The sequence below is a fragment of the Nyctereutes procyonoides genome, unplaced genomic scaffold, assembly GCF_905146905.1.
Source record: "Nyctereutes procyonoides isolate TBG_1078 unplaced genomic scaffold, NYPRO_anot_genome, whole genome shotgun sequence".
NCBI classification, from domain to species: domain Eukaryota; kingdom Metazoa; phylum Chordata; class Mammalia; order Carnivora; family Canidae; genus Nyctereutes; species Nyctereutes procyonoides.
Window position 1 is genome coordinate 16,495,188 of NW_026575047.1, and position 14,727 is coordinate 16,509,914.

At 34.4% G+C, this 14,727-nt stretch overlaps 1 pseudogene; it reads left to right on the forward strand.

Moving 5' to 3' along the window:
* The first annotated feature begins 3,417 nt into the window (after positions 1-3,417).
* Positions 3,418-4,016, forward strand: LOC129510177 (high mobility group protein B1-like; annotated as a pseudogene).
* The last annotated feature ends 10,711 nt before the right edge of the window (positions 4,017-14,727 follow it).

The window sequence follows — 14,727 nt, forward strand, 5'->3', positions numbered from 1 at the left end:
CCTTTTCTAACCTTTTACTCTTCCATTTCTCAGCACCACCAATCTATTTACAATGATTTAGAATTACGATCTGACATTAGTTTCACCTTTCATTCTATGAAGAAACTTTTCATGGAGTATTACGGTCTTCAAGTGGATGGACTGATCTGATAGCTTTTACAAGAAAAAAAACAACTTTTTTTTTTCCTATTTCAGGCATCATGAACTTGGCAGAACTAATACAAAAAGAAAAAAAATAATGAGTTTGAGCTTCTGCTTTTGTTTGTGAAATCCATATTTTATATTACAGTGGTTGCCAGGAGAGCTCTGAAGAGCTGACAAGCATTAAAAAATAATACATGTAACCTTCACAAGAGCCCTTCTCCACGAATCCTTTCTTCCACACAAAGACATTATTAACTGTATAGTTAATCTGAAATTGCAAAGATTGCAATGAGAAAGATAACTGTCAACATTTCCACTTTAGAAGCAATGTTTCATTTTCCTATATTTAATCACATAATTTTAGGACCATATGGTGCATGAAAAGTAAGAATGAGGATTGGCTGGAGAATTGCTCCTTCAAATATAACTTAGAGACCATATTTGGGCTGTTTTTGCCATGAGCATCTCCAGTGATATATGCTGGATACCAGGCTCTCATAGCTATAAAATTCCTAAATGTTAATCTTCATCATTTAGATTAGTTACATTTCTTATGAATGAGCAAGTTATATTACTTGATATTAATTGGAAAAGTAATAGAGGGGTTTAAGAGGGGAATAAAAAATGAAAATCTGTAAAGTGAAAATGCCCATCTATAAAATTGATATTTAAGAGGCTTGTGATTTCATATATTAAGCCAGGACTTCAGTCCCAAAGCAATACTAGGAGTGCAACATGGCTGGGTTGAGCATCTACACCAGTCTTCTCACTGTTTTCCTAGAAATGGTCTCCTCCTATTGCCTTTACCATTCCAACGATGACCCCAGCTGTTACTGATATATAGCTTCTCTAACCCATCAGGTGTATATTTTTTTTACAACATAAAATCAGCTGTGTCCAGTATAAATGGTGAGAACATCCCTTTGTCAACCTCTATGTCTTTGAGACAAAGGATAAATTTTAAAAAGTAGTGCAGCCTGTGACCCACAGTTGGACTGTTATTAGTGAAAGAAGTTTCTGCATGTTCTTTCTATGGACCTTTCTTCTTTAGGGCTCTGTCAGGAGACCATAGTAACTCATCTCTGAGTTCTAATCTGAGACAAGCACTGTGAAATACAATGAGTTTCTTTCCCACTTCTTTCATCTTATACTTTCTCCTTCACCTTATGGTCATTCAGCTTCAGTTAGACTTATGCTATCTTTCTAGTGTTCACAGTAAGGTTTGGGCTTCACTTTCACTATTTACAGACTGACCTGGTTAATGTGGTTTGGTCTTTTGGACAGGATACTAAAAGTTCAGCTGGGATTAATGAGTATATCAGACTTAAGGCAACATTATGAGGTTCTTATTTCTTCACACTTTTATCTAAAAAAGAATTTTTGTGTTTTTTTTCAGACGGAAGTTTCCTGATTGAATGTACATGAATTCATATCAAGCAATCTCAGAAAAGTTTCATGTTTGTTAATTTATCAAGCGCTTATTCTTTTATAGATTTGATATTCCCTTTATAATTTTGTAAATAAACAACAGAAGTACTTATCAAAAGAAAAAATATATATATACTGCTATTTGGAAGGAAAAGAACAGGTCAAGTGCTTGAGTGTTTTCCAGCAGGGAGATATGTCATGTTGACCCACTAGTGGAATAAACTGCAAAGAGATCTGCCTTAAAAGATCCTGAGCATCCTATTCTAAATTTGATTATGTATTAATCTTGTGGCCTTTATTGATCATTCTGAGACCCATTCTACTTCATTTGTAAAATGAATATATTAACTTTGCATTATCTTATATACGTAATTGTTGGAACTCATCAGGATCATCACAAATATAAAGTGCTATGTGAATCTGAAGTTTTGACTCTTTTTCAGCTTTCTGAGCAACAACAACAACAAAAAAGAAAACCAGCTTAATAGACACTTATTGTGGGATATGCTTGGCCCATCTCTTGCGCCAACCGTGCCCCCAAATTATATTCAGCAGAGTATAGTGGTTAATACATAGTCTCTGAAAACAGACAGTCTTCCATTATAATATAAGTTCCATCACTTAAAAACTGTGTAATTTTGGACATTTTTTTTCTTACTGTTCTAGCTTTTTGTTTGGTTTCTTTTTTACAGAGAGAAAGAGTGTGCAACTGGAGGTGGAGAGGGCCAGAGAGAAAGGGAGAGAAGAATCCCAAGCAGGTTCCATGCCCAACATGGAACCACATGCAGGGTTTGATGCCACAAACCTGAGATCATGACCTGAGCTGAAATCAAGAGCCAGATGCTTAACCTACTGGGCCACCCAGGCACCCCTATTTCAGTTTCTTTATATGTAAAATATATAATAGTAAAGAGATTCTAGATCATTGAGAAGCTTACACAAGGTGCATGTAGAAAGTGCTTAGAACAGTGCCTAGTACACAGGTGTCAACAAATGCTAGCTATTCGTACCTAGTCACTGTGTTTTCCTTCTGTGACCCTACTATGAGACAAGAGTTGACCAGATGAGATGTGGACATCCAAAAACTTTGGCCCATTCAAATCTCCATTTCCCTCTCTTCTCCCTACCTCCCCCATACATGCACACATATGTGCACATAATTAAGAACTTCATCCGGGAATAAGAGGCTGAGAGTTGAGAGCTGACACATGTCAGCAGACTTCTAGCTGGAAGTTCAAAAAGTCATGCTGTTGAGGTCAGGAGCTCCCACAATAGGAGCGAGAAGATTTAATTTTTTCCTTAGCTTCAGTTAGATTCCCACAGTATGATTTGAATAAATTCTACATTGGGGACTGTTTAAGCTAGCTCAGTGACTTTGGTCTTATTGAGAACAAAAGGAAACAATTCATATATATTTGTGTGTTATTTAATCTTTCAGTCCCTGTATGTAGTTCAGGGTACAACATACAGTTTATGGCAGAACTTTTTCCTCATGAGCTATTAATTAGTTTGATTTAGAATAGATGCTTCTAAAATGTCCAAATTACAATTATATTCTACTAAAAAATAATAAAAACACTTGCCTTCTGGAAAACCAGGCAGAGTAAATTTGGTGAAATACAAGAAAAAAAATAAGGAACAAGATCATAGCTTTTTGTTTTTATTTATTATAAAGGCAATTTAATTAAAATTTTACAAGCAATTCTCAAGAGTGGAGAGAGTGAGGAGGCTGCATCTGGCTCCCACTCTCACAGCCATTGCAGTACATCGAGCTCCACAGAGACAGTGACAGGGCAAGTGAGGGCCAGATGGGCTCTGGGTGACTTTGTGGAAAAATAATTAAACATGGGCAAAGGAGATACTAAGAAGCTAAGAGGCAAAATGTTATCAAAACTATTATTTTGCAAACTTACTGAGAGGAGCATAAGAAGCACCCAGATGCTCCAGTCAACTTCTCAGAATTTTCTAAGAAGTGCTCAGAAAGGTGGAATACTATGTTTGTTAAAGAGAAAAGATATTTGAAGACATGACAAAGAGAGACAAGGCTGGTTATGAAAGAGAAATGAAAACTCATATCCTCCCTATAGGGAAAGCAAAAAAGAAGTTTAAGGATCCCAATGCATCCAAGAGGCCTCCTTCTTCCTTTTTCTTGTTCTGAGTATTGCCTCCAACACATAGGAGAATATCCCAGTCTATCTGCTGGTGATGTTGCAAAGAAACTGGGAGAAATGTGGAAGAACACAGATGACAAGCAGCCTTATGAAAAGAAGGCTGCTAAGCTTAAGGAAAAATATGACAAGGGTATTGCTCATATTGAGACAAAGGAAAGCCTGATGTGGCCAAAAAAAAAAAAAAGGAGTTGTCAAGGCTGAAAAAAGCAAGAAAAGGAAGGAAGGGTAAGGGAGAAAGAGGAAGAGGAGGAGGATGAAGAAGATGAAGGATAGGTTGGTTCTAGTGCAGTTTTTCTTTTGTTTGTAAAGCATTTAACCCCCTCGTGTAAAACTCACCCCTTCTAAAGAAAATGAAATGTAAGTCTGTGAAAGCTTTGTTTGTAAACTGTAGACTGTCATTTTTTGTATAGTTAACACACTATTGAATATGTCTTTAGATAGCCCTGTCCTGGTGGTATTTTTAATAGCCACTAACCTTGCTTGGTACAGTATGAGGTTGCAAATTTGTGTGGAAATTTAAAGCAGGTCTTGTTCATGCACAACACAAATTAGTTAAATATGGGGATGATAGTTCTTCCATTTTCAGTTGTCTCTGATGTAGTTTACATGAAATAATTGTTGTTTTGTTAACAGAATACCACCGGGTAATTGAAAAAAAAAAAAAAGAAAGAAAGAAAAAAAAGAGTTGCAGCTGATTTGTTGGAATTCTGAATGTTTCTAAATAAACACATTTTTAATCAAAGAAATAAATAAAATGAGCAATTCTCTCAAAAGAATCAAACTCCAAAACTATTTCAAAATTTTTAAAGTTTGGGCTTGAGATTGTATATTTTGCATAGAAATTTAAGCTTTTAAATTTTTTCAGGAAAAAATGGCTATCTTTTTGATCCAAATACCTAGTTTTAATTCATTGATAATTTCTTTTCCATTTAGACATAATATGTTAGTGTCATACCGATCATTGTATATGTGTGTGATTTCTGAAGTATAAATTTTCTGTAATAGTCAGTGAAGACAGAGATATTGCAGTATGATTGATTTATGTAGGAAAAATATTTCAAATTTGTTTAAAGATGGGATGATATTTTAGAATTACCTAATTCAAAATAAAATAAAATAACCTAATTCGTCAATATAACTTTATGCAAAGATTTCCATATTTGTAAAAAACAATTGTACCAAATTGAAACACTTGTCAATAAAGAAATATGACTTTTATGGGTTGAGAAGACAATTTCTTCTCATTGGTTATATATCTAGTTATTGTTTTTTCTATATATTGCATTTGATCAAAAAGGATTATGTATGATTTAATGTGTGTCAATTCTGAAGAGAAGAATTACTACAAGTTTAATTCCTTTTTTATTCAAATCATATTCAGAAATGGCTTTAAATACCTTCTTTTGCTTATAGAAATATAGAAAAAAAGATGTCCCTCCACTTTTTCAGATGCTAAAAGCTGCAAATTAAACAAACAAAAACTTCACACATACCTTTTGAAAAAGAATATGAAATAAAACAAAGAGAAAAAATATCAAATGATTTTTCTAGATAAAAGTAAGAAGACTGCTGCTGGTAGCCTTAGTTCTCCCAAAATATAGTTGATATTCATTGACTCAACTTTATTTATGAATTGCTTACTATAATCCAGATACTGGGGTTGACACTGGGGATAAAAGAGAACAAAAGAACCCTGTTCCTACTATTAAGGCTCCTGTGAGAAGAGGTCTAAGGAAAAAAAAATCATTATTTACATTGCTAGAAAGATGCTCTGAGAACATCAGTAATTGATATCTAACAATCTAGGAAAGTATAAAACAAAACAAATAGATGAAATTTCACTTATTAAAGAAATAATACTACTATTGCATAGATTTGGAAGATGCTAAGGAAGTAGATAATTAAGATATTAAGTTCTCATCACAAGAAAAAATTATAACTATGTGTTATGATAGATGTTAACTAGACTTAACCTGGTGATCATTTGTAAAATATACAACTATTGAGTTATTATGTTGTACAGCTGAATGTAATGATATCTGTTAATTATATCTCAATTTATTTAAAAATAAAAAATTACTATCTGTCTTCACTGAATATAGGAGGAAACTCCTATATCCCAGCCACTTAATACATGAGTATTACATCACACTAATAGTAATTGCAAATCAACACTAAAATAATTATTCTAAGTCATTGCCCAGTAGCTCCATTTTCTTTAAGAACATTAATTTAACTTTTGAGTGACTATTAGAACTATTCCAGCAATGAAAATCAGCAGTAAACTAACAAACTCTCTGACTTTATGGAGTAAATGTTTCAGTGGATTTAAAAAATATATATAGATCTAAAATGGAGACATAGTAAGCCTTGAACTCACCTCTTCCACAGATACATTGCATCTATAGTTCTATGTAGAGCAAATTTTCCTGAAGAAGTGAGGGCTGACTAAACAGTTTCAGTACAATGAAGGATAGAGGGACCACACAGAATGGCAGGAAAGGCAATGACATGGTAATGAATCTTAAAAGCAAGAACAAAACAGAAAGTTAACTACAAGGGAAAATCTACAAGATTTTCCAGCAGAAATTTTGCAAACCAGAAGAGAGTGTTATGATATATTCAAAGTGCTTAAAGAAAACTACAACCAAAACCACTCTACCTGGCAAGATTATCATTCAGAATTGAAGAAATGATAGAGTTTCCATGCAAACAAAAACTAATAGTTCATTACCACTAAACCAAACATAGAATTAGAAGAAATGTTAAAGAGTAAAGAAAAAAAAGGGAAAAATAATGAAGCCATAATTAGAAGAAAACTATGAAAGCAAAAAATTTCACAAGTAAAAGCAAATATACAATAAAGGTAGTAGATCAATCACTTTTAAGGTAGTATGAATGTTAAAAAAGGGTAGTAAAATTAATTATATCTAAAAAAATAGTGAAAGGACTCACAAAATAAAGAGTAAAACATGACAACATATACAGAAAATGAGAAGGGAGAGACTAAAAATGTAGTGTTTTTAGAATGTGTTTGAACTTGAGTATCCATCAACTTAATATGTACTGCTATACATTTAGGATATTAAATATGAACCTCATTGTAACCACAAACCAGAAACATAACAGATAAAAAATTAAATAAAAATGAAAGGAATCCAGGCATAACACTAAAGAAATCATCAATCCCAAGGGAAAGGATTAAGAGAAGAAAGGTACAGAAAAGTTATACAAAAACAACCAAAAACAATTAACTATATGGCAATAAGTAGTTACCTATCAATAATTCCTTGAAATGCAGTCTAAATGCTCTAATCAAAATATATAGTCACTGAAAGAATATTCTTTAAAAACGACACATCTATATGCTGCCAAGAAGAGGTTCACATCAGATCTAAAGACACAGATAGATTAAAAGTAAAAAGATAGGGATCCCTGGGTGGCGCAGCAGTTTGGTGCCTGCCTTTGGCTCGGGGCGTGATCCTGGAGACCCGGGATCGAGTCCCACATCGGGCTCCCGGTGCGTGGAGCCTGCTTCTCCCTCTGCCTGTGTCTCTGCCTCTCTGTGTGTGTGTGTGTGACTATCATAAATAAATAAAAATTAAAAAAAAATAAAAGTAAAAAGATAGAAAAAGCATAAGTATAAAAAGGTATAAAAGTATAAAAAAGGGTAGCAATACTTATATTAAATAAAAAAGATTTTAAAACAAATACTATCACAAGAGACAAAGAAGGGCATTACATAATGATAAAAGGATTAACCTGACAAGAAGATATAAGTATCTATGCACCCAATATGAAAGAAAGTAAGTACATAAAGCAAATACTAACATACATAAGGAGAGAAATTGACAATAATATAGCAATAATAGGGGATTTCAGCACTCCATTTAAATCAATGTATAGATCATATAGACAGAAATTCAATAAGGAAAAAATGGCTTTAACTGACAGTACATTACTGGACTTAACAGATTATATATAAACATATAAATATATGTGTATATATATACACACATACAAAATAATATATACTATGTATAGTGAATATGTATACATAAAGACAAATTATACATATATATACACAAAGACAGATTATTTATATAATCTGTTAAGTCCATTTAATTATATGTATATAATTCTATCCAAAAACAGTAGAATACACATTCTTTTCAAGTGTATGAGGAACATTATTCAGGACAGATCACATGCTAGGCCATAGAACAAGTATCAGTACATTTAAAACTGAAATTCTATCAAAGATTTTTTTTTTACCAAAACTCAATGAAACAAAACAACAACAACAAAAAAAACCCACAATGAAACTAGAAATTAATTACAAGAAAAAAAAAACCTGAAAAAAACCCCATAAACACATAAGGCTAAACCATATGTGACTAAATACCCAGTACGTCAATGAAGAAATAAAGAGGAAATTTAAAAATATATGAAAAGCGAAGCACAATGATTCAACATCTTTGCAATGCAGCAAAAGTAGTTCTAAAAATAGGAAAGTTTATAGTGATATAGATATATCTCAAGAAACTAGAAAAATCTCAAATAAATGATCTGACCTCATACCTAAATGAACTAGAAAAAGATAAAACAGCCCAAAGCTAGTGGAAGAAAATAGAAAAGATTAGAGTGGAAATAAATGAAATAGACACTTTAAAAAAGCAATAAAAAAGATCAATGAAATGAAGAACCAGTTCTTTGAAAGATAAAATTGATAAACTGTTAGCCAGATTCATCAAGAAAAAGAGAGGACTCAAATAAATAAAATCAGAAATGAGTGAGGGGAAATTATAACTGACACAACAAAAATACAAAGAATTATGAGACTACTACAAAAAATTATATGCCAACAAATTGGACAACCTAGAAGAAGTGGATACATTCCTAGAAAGATACCATCTTCGAAAACTGAATTAGGAGGAAAAAGACAAGTTGAACAAATTACTAGTAATGAAATTGAACTGGTAATCAAAAAATTCCCATTAAACAAAAGTCTAGAACCAGATTGCTTCACAGTGAATTCTATCAAACATTTAAAGAATTAATAACTATTCTTCTCAAACTACTCCAAACAATAGAAGTGGAAGGAAAACTTCCAAATTCATTTTATGCCAGCATTACCAATACCAAAACTAGACAACATTACAAAAAAGAAAGAAAGAAAGAAAGAAAGAAAGAAAGAAAGAAAGAAAGAAAGAAAGGAAAGAAAGAAAAAAAGAAAACTATAGGCCAACATCCCTGATGAACACAGATGCAAAAATCTTCAACAAAATATTTGCAAACTAATTTCAATAATACATTAAAAGGATCATTTACCACAATCAGATGGGATTTATTCCAGAGATGCAAGGATGATTCATTATCCACAAATCAATCAGTTTGATACATCACATTAACAAAATGAAGAACAGTAACCATATGATCATGTCAATAGATGCAGAAAAAGCATGTGACAAAATTCAACACCCATTTATGATTAAAAACTCTCAACAAAGTGGGTTTAGATTAAACATGCCTAAACATAATAAAAGCTATATATGACAAAACCACAGTTAACATCATATTTCATGGTAAAAACACAAATCTTTTCCGCTGAAATCAAGAATGAGTCAAAGATAACCACTCCAGCCACTTTATTTAACATACCACTGGAAGTCCGAACCATAGCAATCAAACAAGGAGAACAAAAAAGCAGCCAGATTGTTAAAGAAGATGTAGAACCATTACTATTGTTATATAACATAATACTATATTTAGAAAATCCTATAGATTCCACCAAAAAAAAACCTTCTTAGACCTTATAAATGAATCCAGTAATGTTGCAGGATATAAAATTAATATACAGAAACCTGTTGCATTTCTTTTTTTTTAATTTTTATTTATTTATGATAGTCACACACACACAGAGAGAGAGAGAGAGAGAGAGAGAGAGAGAGAGAGAGGCAGAGAGAGAAGCAGGCTCCATGCACCAGGAGCCCGACGTGGGATTCGATCCCGGGTCTCCAGGATGGCGCCCTGGGCCAAAGGCAGGCGCCAAACCGCTGTGCCACCCAGGGATCCCTGCATTTCTTTTTTAAGATTTATTTATTTATTCAAGAGAGAGACAGAATTGGGGGGGGGGCAGAGGGAGAGAGTGAGAGAGAATCTCAAGCAGAAGCAAACTTCCTGCTGAGCACAGAGCCAAAGGTGAAGCTCAATCTCATGATCCTGAGATCATGACCTAAGCTGAAATCAAGAGTCATGGGATGCTTAACCAACTGAGCCACTAAGGAGACCCCAGAAATCTGTTGCATATCTATGCACTAATAATAAACTAGCAGAAAGAGAAATAAAGAAAATAATCTCATTCACAATTGCATTAAAAAGAATACAATACCTGGGAATAAACTTAACCAAGTAGGTGAAAGACTAATACCCTGAAAACATGAAACACTGATGAAAAAAAATGAAGATGACACAAACAGAAAATTACCATGATCATGAACTGTAAGAATTGATATTTTTTAAAATGCTCACACTATGCAAACCATCTACGGATTCAACGCAATCTTTATCAAAATTCCAACAGTATTTTTCACACAAGTAGAACAAATAATCCTAAAATTTGTATAGAACCACAGAAGACTCTAAATAGTCAAAGCAATCTTGAGAATGAAAACAAAGCTGGAAGTATTACAATCCCAGATTTCAAAATATACCACAAATCTATAGCAATCAAAATAGTACGGTATTGGCACAAAAACATATATGTAAAACAATAGAAAGGATAGACAGCTCAGAAATACACACAAAATTACATGGTCAATTAATCTACAACAAAGGCAGTAAAAATATACAATGGGATAAAGACATTCTCTTTAGTAAAAGGTGCTGGGAAAATAGAACTGCTACATGCAAAAGAATAAAAATGGACCACTTTCCTATACCATACACAAAAATAAGAAATGAATTAAATCCTAAATATGAGACCTGAAGTCACAAAAATCCTAAAGGAAAACATAAGTAATAATCTCTTGGACATTAGCCTTAGTGACATATTTATGGATATGTTTCCTCAGACAAGGGAAATAAAAGCAAAAGTAAACTATTTGGATTATACCAAAATAAAAAGCCTTTGCCAATAAAGGAAAGCATAAAGGAATAAAAAAGTTACCCTAGATATGGGAGAGGATACTTGCAAATGATATATCTGATAAGAGGTTAATATCTAAAATATATAAAGAACTATTAGAACTCAACACCAAAAACCCGACAGTCTAATTAGAAAATGACCAGAAGATATGAATGCATGTTTTTCTAAAGACATAACAAATGGCCAATAGACACAAGAAAAGTTGCTCAACATTACTAGTCATCAGGGAAGTGCAAATCAAAACCACAATGAGATATTATCTCACACCAATCAGAATGACTAGTATCAAAAAGACAAGAAATAACAAGAGTTGGAAAAGATGTAGAGAAAAGGGAACCCATGTGCACTATGTGAGAATGTCAACTAGGTCATGTACCATAGAAAACAGTTTGGAGGGATCCCTGGGTGGTGCAGTGGTTTGGCGCCTGCCTTTGGCCCAGGGCGCGATCCTGGAGACCCGGGATCGAATCCCATGTCGGGCTCCCGGTGCATGGAGCCTGCTTCTCCCCATGCCTGTGTCTCTCTGCCTCTCTCTCTCTCACTGTGTGCCTATCATAAATAAATAAAAATTAAAAAAAAAAAAAAAGAAAAGAAAAAAAAAAAAGAAAACAGTTTGGAGGTTCATGAAAAAATTTAAAATGGAGCGCAGCCCGGGTGGCTCAGCGGTTTAGCGCTGCCTTCAGCCCAGGGTGTGAATCTGGAGACCCGGGATCGAGTCCCATGTCAGGCTCCCTGCGTGGAGTCTGCTTCTCCCTCTGCCTGTGTCTCTACCTCTCTCTCTCTCTCTCTCTCTCTCTCTCTCTCTCTCTCTCTCTCTCTTTCTGTCTGTCTCTCATGAATAAATAAATAAAATCTTAAAAAAATAAAAATGGAAATACCATATATCCAGGAATTACTAATAAAATAAAGAAAAATATAATAAAGAAAATAAAACACTAATTCAGAAAGATATATAAACCCCTATTTTATGCCGCATTATTTGTGCTCAACTTTATGGTCAACTAATATTCGATAAAGGAGGAAAGACGATCCACTGGAAGAAAGACAGTCTCTTCAATAAATGGTGCTGGGAAAATTGGACATCCACACGCAGAAGAATGAAACTAGACCACTCTCTTGCACCATACACAAAGATAAACTCAAAATGGATGAAAGATCTAAATGTGAGACAAGTTTCCATCAAAATCCTAGAGGAGAAAACAGGCAACACCCATTTTGAACTCCGCCACAGTAACTTCTTGCAAGATACATCCACGAAGGCAAAAGAAACAAAAGCAAAAATGAACTATTGGGACTTCATCAAGATAAGAAGCTTTTGCACAACAAAGGATACAGTCAACAAAACTCAAAGACAACCTGCAGAATGGGAGAAGATATTTGCAAATGACCTATCATATAAAGGGCTAGTTTCCAAGATCTATAAAGAACTTATTAAACTCAACACCAAAGAAACAAACAATCCAATCATGAAATGGGCAAAAGACATGAACAGAAATCTCACAGAGGAAGACATAGACATGGCCAACATGCACATGAGAAAATGCTCCGCATCACCTGCCATTAGGGAAATACAAATCAAAACCACAATGAGATACCACCTCACCCCAGGGAGAATGGGGAACATTAACAAGGCAGGAAACCGCAAATGTTGGAGAAGATGTGGAGAAAGGGGAACCCCCTTACACTGTTGGTGGGAATGTGAACTGGTGCAGCCACTCTGGAAAACTGTGTGGAGGTTCCTCAAAGAGTTAAAAATAGACCTGCCCTACGACCCAGCAATTGCACTGCTGGGGATTTACCCCAAAGATACAGATGCAGTGAAATGCCGGGACACCTGCACCCCGATGTTTCTAGCAGCCATGTCCACAATAGCCAAACTGTGGAAGGAGCCTCGGTGCCCATCGAAAGATGAATGGATAAAGAAGATGTGGTTTATGTATACAATGGAATATTCCTCAGCCATTAGAAATGACAAATACCCACCATTTGCTTCGACGTGGATGGGACTGGAGGGTATTATGCTGAGTGAAATACGTCAATCAGAGAAGGACAAACATTATGTGGTCTCATTCATTTGGGGAATATAAAAAAAATAGTGAAAGAGAATAAAGGGGAAAGGAGAAAAAATGAGTGGGAAATATCAGAAAGGGAGACAGAACATGAGAGACTCCTAACTCTGGGAAATGAACTAGGGGGGTGGGGGAAGGGGAAGTGGGTGGGGGGCTGGGGGATACTGGGTGATGGGCACTGAGGGGGGCACAAGATGGGATGAGCACTGGGTGTTATTCTATATTTTGGCAAATTGAACACCAATAAAAAATAAATTTACAAAACAAAAAACAAACAAAAAAAAAGAAATCATAGTGTTTGCTTATTGATGAGTACATAGTAAATAGTGTGTACTTTAATATGTGTATTTTCTCAGTAGCACCTGGTGCAAAGTTCTGAATGTAGAAGTTCCTCAGTAAAGTGTCATTAGCTAGACTTTCCCTTTCCTAAATGTTTGAGAACATCCTACAAAATGTTGTGAACAGAATAAGAAAGCTATATCAGAAGATGATGGGATACTTGAGGGAAAAAAATAAGTATTCAGATAACTGAGTTACATATATAAAGGCAGCATTTTGAAACTCATATTTGAAATTTCAAGAAATTGAATTTTTTCTGCTACTTTAGTAATCAGACATCCTAAATATTGTGAATAGTAAATGCTTTCCCTCTTAATTACAGAATATAAGAAGTAGAGAAGAATTTTTAAGTGCTTCATATAATTGCACTGAGCAAATACAGTTAAGTGCTGTAATTTCATCTTCTGTATAGTATTATAACAGTAAGAAAGGCCAAAGTAGCAGTACAATGCAATGCCCCGATGCAAGGTCAAAGCCTTCACTTTTAAAGTTTATGACATATCTAAATATAAATGCTAAATCCAGGGCACCTGGGTGGCTCACTTGATTGAGCCTCTGCCTTCTGCTCAGGTCATGATCCCAGGTCCTGGGATTGAGCCCTGCATTGCCAACTCCCTGCTCAGTGGAACCAGCTTCTCCTCTCCCTGTGTCTTCTCTGCTCATGCTCTGTCTCCCTCTCCTTCAATTAAATAAATAAAATCTTTTAAAAATGCTAAATTCCTAGCAAACTTATAAACCTTCAAGTATATGGTATTTAAAATACAGATACATAGCAACTGTTTAATAACAGCTAAATATTTTCCAGGCTAATCTTATTGTAGTGTATCAAATGCATTTCCATAGCCTTTATAGAACTTGCTCCTCTTGCGGAGGAAATTCTATGGATAATAAAGCATGAAACTGTGAGTTGATTAAACACTAAATTTCAGTAAATTCACTGTCTTATAGACAACTGTAATCTAGATTATCTCAGATGATACCAAATAACTTTCTGGAAAATACATCTATATATACTGAAGCTTAACACGTTAAATCACTGTTTAGAATTTATAATGTATTAATTTTCTGGCTCCTGCACTCTACCCCATCTCATTAACCACCCTCTCAATAGTAGCAGAGAGGACTGCTGCATAGTTATCTAAGTCGTGTAAGGAAAAACTTTACACAGGAAGAAATACTTGAAAATTAAGGAAACCAGAATGTTACCCCAAAATATGCCATAAATTATTTTGAGCCGAAGGAAATTAAGAAGTAGTCAATATAGAAAAAGCACCCTTCTTTCTGCCTGAAGGCAGGAAATAGATTCTTTTACTAGAAATAGACCCTTATTAGTCCAAAGATGATATGAGGGGAATCTGCAAACAAACCTTGTTAACCTAACCTTTGTCTTCCTAGTTAAGACAAGGACTACCTAGCCCTAGTTAGACAT